The sequence below is a fragment of the Aegilops tauschii genome, chromosome 2 (assembly GCF_002575655.3).
Source record: "Aegilops tauschii subsp. strangulata cultivar AL8/78 chromosome 2, Aet v6.0, whole genome shotgun sequence".
Classification (NCBI taxonomy): domain Eukaryota; kingdom Viridiplantae; phylum Streptophyta; class Magnoliopsida; order Poales; family Poaceae; genus Aegilops; species Aegilops tauschii.
In genome coordinates this window covers 1963545-1971859 of record NC_053036.3, presented here as the reverse complement: position 1 = coordinate 1971859, position 8315 = coordinate 1963545, and positions in this window count along the sequence as shown.

Here is an 8315-nt window from a genome sequence, read left to right as displayed (position 1 = left end):
TTAAGCACAAATCAAAACGTTACATGTTTAACGTGCCACAGAGTACCGATGTGGTGCTATAAATGCATGATGATGATTCAATAAGGCACGGACTGGATCCTCCGATGCATCTGTCCGTCCGTGCGTACCAAGCAAGACTCGATTGCTCACAACTGCTGCTGCAAGACAAGGCCCAAAGCCCACAATAGACCCATCCAGATCCAGCTAGGTCACAGTCAAACAACCCAGGCGCGCCCGAGATCTGCCTAGAATCCGCCTACATCTAGTCTAGGTAGAAGATGGCAAAATCTTGTGAAAATTTTGATGAAAATTTTCAAATTTGATGATTTTTTAAAGCCAATGAACGTTTTTCAAATTTGACAAACATTTTTTTCAAATTCGATGAACTTTTTTCCAATTTGATGAAAATTTTGAAGTTTGTGAACTTCTTTTAAATCCATGTACATTCTTGAATTCATGATTTTCTTGATTATTATGTGACTTTTTTTGGGGGATTTTGGATCTCTCTATTTTTTAAAGTCAACAGTTGACCGGTCAACGATTGACCGGTCAAACCGTGAACACAGACGGGTTCTACCATCATCATGGTTGCAGCATCCTCGCGTCACCGTCTCCGGCTCGTCGCCGTCATCGACTTGCACCACCATGTCCGGAAGAAAATATCTAAAGCAACAAAAACCTCCAGAGTACTCGGTTGAAACAAAAAGATTTACTGTTTCCAGCAAAACTCGATGGTGTTTCCACCAAAAATCTAAAACAACAACAGTACTCGATTGAAGCAAAAGGATTTGCCGGTTCCAACAAAACTTAATGATGGTTCCAGCAAAAATCTCAACATAGAAAATGAATTATCCAGCTCCAGCAAAAAATAACGCTGGTTCCAGCAAAACGACCTCACAACAAAAAACACCAATGCCAATTGTAGCAACAAAGAAAGCCAGTTCCAGCAAAAATAAAGGCCGGTTCCAACAAAAAATGCGTCGCGTCGCGAGGGCGGGTCCGGTTCTAGGACCAGGGAACACTGGTTCCAGCATCAGGGAAATCTGATTGCCGCTTCCTAGTCGGCCGGTTCCAGCATCGCTGCCCGAGCAGGCACCGGTCACCGCCGTCGTGTACCATGGTGACCCAGCGGGTGCGCGAGCTGGCAGCCCGGTCATCTTCGAGCACCACTGGTTATTTCTACTCCACTACAGTTATTTCAGTAGTTCATTTTCTATGCGCTTTGCCCCGATAGATAATTGTGATCATATATCTTCCTCTGTTTATTATGTGTACCATGACTATGTTGCTCGGTGTATTTCAATGTGTCGTGCTTAAGATAGTTTGTCTATATGCTTGTCTATTGATTCTCTGGCGCTGCTTTGTTATCCAACTAAGTTATGCCGTGATGAACATATGTCGGTAGGGTGTATTTAGTATTGTGATATGTTTCGTCATATTGTCCCTCCATGGTGTTTGTGTTGTTTTCTTTCTGTGTTACCATTGTTGTCGCGAAAGTTCCCTGTACTATTCTAGGAAGATTATCATCGCTTTCATCGAAAGTTTTGCCTAGTCCTACTGGTTTACCTTATTTGTCTTCATGTGCCTGTACTTACTTTTGTTTCAGTGTTCCTATTGTAGTATTACTTCCGCTGTTTTGTCCCGAGAGATTGAAATTTTGAAAAGAAATTTAAAATCTTCCATTCACCCCCGCCCCAAAATTTTGTTCAAGTTTATATGAAACCTATCAACAAACACAATACCAAATTAGTTATCCTTAAATACATCATAGAATGTAGTTTCTAAATTATATCAAATTAGCATTGTAATTTTTGGTAGTTTTTCTGCAAACATGGTCTATATTTTTTATATGCACTTGGTTTAGGTGGCCTTCACCGAGTGCTCGAAGGTATGCACTTACCCGTCATATAATCTTTCCCCGGTAGTGATTTATCTCGGAAAACAATCTATTGCCGGTCATGGCGTCTTTGAACCTTGGCAATATTGGAGCTGAGTCTCTCATGTCTCAGCTCTCTCAATTAATTTTCACCCACAAAAAAATTAAATAAACAAACCATTTCACAGGTCACAAGACAAGTACACAAAATAGGTTCAAAACGCTAATAAGGATGGGAGCGTATGTCTTAATTTGATCGCTTTGGCTATGTAGAAACGATTTGATTTTTAATGACAAAAATGCTTCTCCTCTACACGTTATTTTCCGGTGTACACACTCACTACGTACATGGTCTATGCTACAACGACCGGAGTACCAACCACTGTTCAAGGCAGTGTGTACGCGATTGGAGCAGGTGGCTACGGAGGTTTTTTCGCGACATGGATGGCAGCATAACCTACGGATTGGTCCACCACCTTCTTCGACATAGGCATAGTGTCAGTCTATAGGACTCTACTGTTGCCGATTTGTCGGTTTGTATTTCATGATTTTTTTGTCAGACTTTTGGTTTTGGCTGTGTGCATCTTAGTTATGCAGAGGCCGGGTGTTACTCATATTGTTTTGTATCCGGTTGATGCTACATTTTAAGATAATAAAATTGCCCTTTATCGAAAAAATTATCTTCTTCTGACCCCCCAAAGAAACCATGATTGTAACCTCCCTACATAGCGCGCATGCAGCAAGAGAAAACAGGCGTGCCCTGATTTTGTGCCACTCGCGCATGCACGAAGGTAAGAAACTCTGCCAACATGCAAACACATCTATAGTACGAGTAGCTAGCTAGCAAAATGTAACGTGTGAGGTTAGAGATCATCCAAAAGTTATATACCACTCTTTCTTTATTGCTTCTCCAAGAACAGCAACAACAAAATGAATTTTATTTTCGCAACAAAAAAAAAACAGACAAAATAAATGTTCAACAAAAAAACAACAACAAAATGAGATGAATACATGCGCATGTGAAACATGCATGAATGAGGCACTCTGAAATGAAGGAAACACCCTCAAGTATTTTCATTTTCATTTTTCATTTTTGAATGAGGCACTCTGAAAACGTGGAAGGAAGGAAGGAATGCATGCATTTTCATTTTTCAAGCGGCCGGACTACTCTTGTTGAGGATGCATTGATTACGGCAGTCTTCACTCTTCTTCTGTGCGCAACAGCTCTTGAAGCAATCCAAGTTTTGCTGTATGGCTTTCTTGTTGGCGGGGGTGGCCTTAATGTAGCAGAATCTCGACGCCGCACTGCCGCATTCGATGTAAGCACCGTCGCTGCAGCTGGGATCCTTGCATGCCGCGTCGAGGTCCGGGATGCAGTGCTCGCCAGCAAATTCACTCACCGTCTTGTTGCCGGGGCAGGCCCCATGCTCGTCGACGGCATCGCCGAGGGCCACGTGCCCCCACGGCCTTGCCGTAGAAGCCAAACCATAATCGTCTCCACCGACCTTGGCGAGCTCGTCGAACATGCCCTTGATGGCCTTGACGCTGTCGGCATCATCGTGGCAGGTCGTCTCGACCATGGCGGTGCACGCGGGGTCCTTCTTGCCGCAGAGCTTGGAGTACTCGCCGACGCAAGCAGACTTGTCATCCCCCTTCACCACCGGCATGGATGATGCGGCCACCACCACCACCACGAGGGTGACGGCGAGGGACGACCCGCCAGCGTTAGCCTCTTTGCGCTCACCGGCCATCGATCTTGTGGTCGATTTCTACTTTTCTAGACTAGATGATGGCTTGGCACTGGTACGTACGGATGACAAGTCTGCATTATCTTCTCTCCTCATATATAGGCGATGGATGGCCCAGAGTCGGGAGATGTGATTGTGAGGCCATGAGCCATTAGAGCTCCATACATGCATGCCAAATTTAAATTGGTGCATGCACTTCTACTACTAGACCTTGCAATACGCCCACCCACACATGTGTTGGGTGCAGATGATACCAACAACAACTTTTGCTTGAGCCTTTTCTCTATCTAAAAAAAATGGAAGGGGCAAATTTCGTTTTCTTCCTTCTTGTCTCTTTTTAATGGTCAGAAAACAAGTTGTACGTACTACTAGTTTCAGTTTCAGTTTCAAGTATTTTGTGCCGCTACATCTTTTTAGACAAATATAGAATATGATGAGTTTAATTATAGAACAAGATGGATAGACATCTACTACTAGTTTTAAGCTGACATTACACTACATTGTACTGTTGGGGGCACGGGTTGGCAGCACCTTGGCATGCGCGGCCGCCTCTTGTGCCGTCGGGTTAAAAAAAATACATGCGTCCTTTGCTGTGCATCGTACGTCCTTGATCAGATGGCGTACCACCATAGTTTTCAGTTTTTACTGAATAGGTGTTTTCACTTGATACTTTGCCCTTTTTAGAAACCCAAGTCTACGATGTTCCTTTGTATTGTCTTCCATGATGCAATTTGAGAAACCCAACAGATTTTTTTTGATATGTTCCGTTGTACTGACGTCCATGATGCATTTACTACTGTTGATCTGATCTAAAGGACTACTATTCTAGTTTTTTGGCAAAATAAAAACAAATGATTTTCTGGCACGAACCACATCTTCCTCTTGGATGCTGATGCCGGCTCCTGCCCCATGGTCACCGTGATATTTATTTGGATCTCGGGCATCTAATAGTTTCGTCATTACTTATTTGGATTTTGTTTCACAATGTTTTTCACACCAGTTGCTTGGCGTGCCACATGATATAATTAGTTGGAAAAAGTCTAAAATAAGCCTTGAATTCATGCTCTAAGTCTCAATCAAAACTCGACCTCAAAATCCCTAAAACTGGCACCTCTTGTACTATCTAATCCCGGTTGATATCTGTTAAATGCTCATTGGCGCACTGGGAAAAAGGATGATCATCACTGAGTTATGGGTCAGGAGTGTAATATACTGTACGTACGTTCATGAAATGGTTAAATGCTCGTTAAGGAAAGAAAGAAGAGTAGTCGCCACTTGCCACGGGAATCAAGAACACAACGTTTTTTACCAACACATGAACACATTCCAGGAAACAACGGGCGATTTGATTCCCACGGAAACATCTCCAAATTACTGGAAAATATTGTCACGCTAGTACATAGTACAGAATACTGCACACATCGATCAGAAATTCGGAAGCAACAGTGAGGATCCCGGTCAGACGGCTCGAAGAACCAGGCGGCCACGACGTCCATGGCCTAGTCGCTGCCACCCGTTTGCTCCCCACATCGCACATGAAGCAGCCGTTGGCACCTATGTCGCCGGGACCTGATGCGCGAACCACGACGCCGTGGCCAGGTACTTTTTTTTGAGCATCAGTACAGACACAAGTGTTCATATACATGCACATACACTCATCCGTGGCCAGGCACTGCGACAGAACAACCATGTAGGTCCCGGCCGTCGCACGCCACGACATCTACCGAGTACTCATCTCCAAGTACGTACACCGGCGCATGCACCAGGATACATGCACCGACCGCGCCCGAGTCGCTGCATGCGGCATGTAACGGCGGACGAGCACTGCCGTGACGCGCTGGTGCTGCATGCCGGATACCATCACGTCGCCCGACTTGGTCAGAAAATAGACCATCCGGTCGCCGTCGCTGTGCAATGCCTGCGCGTCGGCGGGAGAGGCCTGAGGCCCGTGGCGCCCTTCGCGGCAGCGCCACAACATCCGGGAGACAACAATATTTGATGCAATATTGCAAGACGTCTATGTATGTCTCTTGTAATGACCACATATGTACTATTTGTAACATGTTTGTTTAATCAAATATATGTGGTTATTTCCCCCTAAAAAAACATCCGGGAAACACCGGTGAGCAGGTTGATGACCCTGAGCGTGCCTGTTTCAAGAGGACTATGACATGTGGATCCACAGATCAGTGAGGGTAGTGTGTGATTACGGCGGGATCGTCCCTTTCTTGGTGCGCCAAACAAACATTTAGCAAAAATCAACCGGGATTAGATAGTAGCTGGCTTTCGGCCCCATGGTCACCGGGTTGCGGACGGCGTGCTGGCGGGTGTGGCATGTCGGCAACTGGGCGGATCTTGATGCGTCCTTCGGATCTCGCCGAGATTCAACCCTTGTCTGAGTCCTTCAGCACCGAGGGCAACTCCGGGGGAAACCCTAGATCTCGTTGGGATCGAGCGATGACGGTGCTTTTGTGTCCTAATCCCTCTTGAGGGCATCGTTTATGCAGTTTGCTCAGGTTGAAGGGACCAGCGATGCCGGCGGCGCACGGCCTGGTGGCGTGACTACCGATGAAAATCGAGCCGACTTCGGTCATGGCAGACGATGGCGGCGTCTCAGATGTCGTTTCCTTGTTGAGGCATCGTCGTTGCAGTCTGCGTCATCATGCTCAGGATGCTCCGGGGGAAACCCTAGATCTGGGTCTCCCGGATCGGACGATGACGACGCTTTTGGTGTCGTTCTCCCTCCTGGGGGCAACGTTTTGGAGCAAGTGCTAACTAGAGGGGACTAGGGGAGGAGCGGTGTCACATCTACCGCAAGGCCGAAGGCGGATCCCGGCGGCATGGCGCTGCGGAGTTTCGTCGATGGGCGCGTGTGGATGGACACGTGCAGGATGATGGCGTTGTCTGGCGCCATGGTGGCGTTGACGGCAGGCCTGGCAAGGTCGGTGCATCAGTACCTGCTCTGGAGATGGATCGGTGGAAGACGGTGACAACGGCTTCTGAGAGTGCGCCCGACCGGTGTGTGACATAGTCCCAGTATGTGGCAGGGCTGTGGCATCCGTCTTTAGATGTTAGGCCTTGATGCGATGTCTGTTTGGTATTCGGGTCGGACATTCGGCACCCCTTCATCAAGAGGATAGGAGTAGCGACAGTTGTTGCCAAGATGGTGGCTTCAGGCTTACTGATGTATTATCTTGTAAGGTCATTGTGAATAATTAATAATATGACCGCATGCATCGTACAGATGCAGAGACCGGGGGTATATCCTTCTTTTCAAAAAAAAAAGAAACAAACATTTAGCAAAAATCAACTGGAATAGACCGGGATTAGAGAGTATAGGGTGCCAGTTTCAGGAATTTTGAGTTCAGGGTTTAATTCTCAGCGCTCTCGTCGGCGGCGACACCATCTGCTTCTTAGCGCCGGCACCTACTGCTTCCACATTGCGACTCGCGAGTGGAGTGGTTGCGGGCAAGCAATTTGCCCTCTTTACCGGTATGGAGGTAGCGTACGATAACGACCGCAGCAAGGGCAATGCCAAGAATGGCAGCAATGGTGCTGGCAAAGACAATGACAACTACACTAGTGGCACCAATGACTCCGGCAACGAGAATGGCAACAACAACAACAAAGTCAAAGGGATGATGCGTGGCCTGTCGTATGGTTACACACAAATCCAAATATTACATGTTTAAGAGCATGGTTAATAATACATCTAACAATCGGCTACAAGTAGTTGCCATGTCATCTAGAGCCAACCTAATAGCCGGCATATACAATAGTAAATTTTAAATGTGTACTACTTTATTAATAGTTGGCCCACCTTATAACCTCACAAAGAGTCTTGGGGCTCGTGCTGCAGTTGACTACTAGTGAAGAGCCCGCTTCTTTTCTCTCTCCTTTTCTCTCTCCTTCAACTAAGCAAATATATAGTATTTTATTTCTTATAGCCTGCTTATGTCACCTTATTATACTTGCTCGTGCAACAGTGTATCGATGCGGTGTTGTAAATGCATGATTCAATAATGTGCAACAAGATCTTCAGCTGCAATTAATAGCTCATGTAGGGTTCCAGATTTCCTTCTTAATTTGCTTTATATACTTTATTTATTATTACTCCACATACAGATGCTCGACATGACCACTGCCAAATCTGTTTTTTGAACAATCATCGGGTGGGGGGGGGGGGGGGGGGTCCCACCTGAATATATTACTCAAATGTCCAAGGGGCGAGTTACATCATAGATTACAACGAGAGGACAGGTACATGCGCCAAGATACGGCCGCCTCCCTACTAACGGAGTCTTTAAATCTAAAGACCCAAAGAGTAAAGTCTGAAACCACATTTCGAATAGTATCAAGGGGGGAGTTAATCTCGTTACGAAAAACACGAGCATTCCTAGAGTCCCATAGCTTCCATAGTATGATGAGGGCGACGGTAGGCCAAATGTTGATGTCGAGGCCAACCGGCGTAGGAGTGTCCCAAATGTGTCCGATGCAGGTAGGAGTCTGGAGGCCCAAAATGGACCAAACCTGTGCAGCACATGGGCAAAGGATGGCGAGGTGAGTCGCATCCCCCCTTGCATGGTTGCACCAAGGGCAAGAAGAGTCAGAGGAGATAGTTTTTCGTAGCAAGTTGGGCTTCGTACTCAGCCTGTCACAACAAAGAAGCCAACCGAAGATCTTGACCTTGA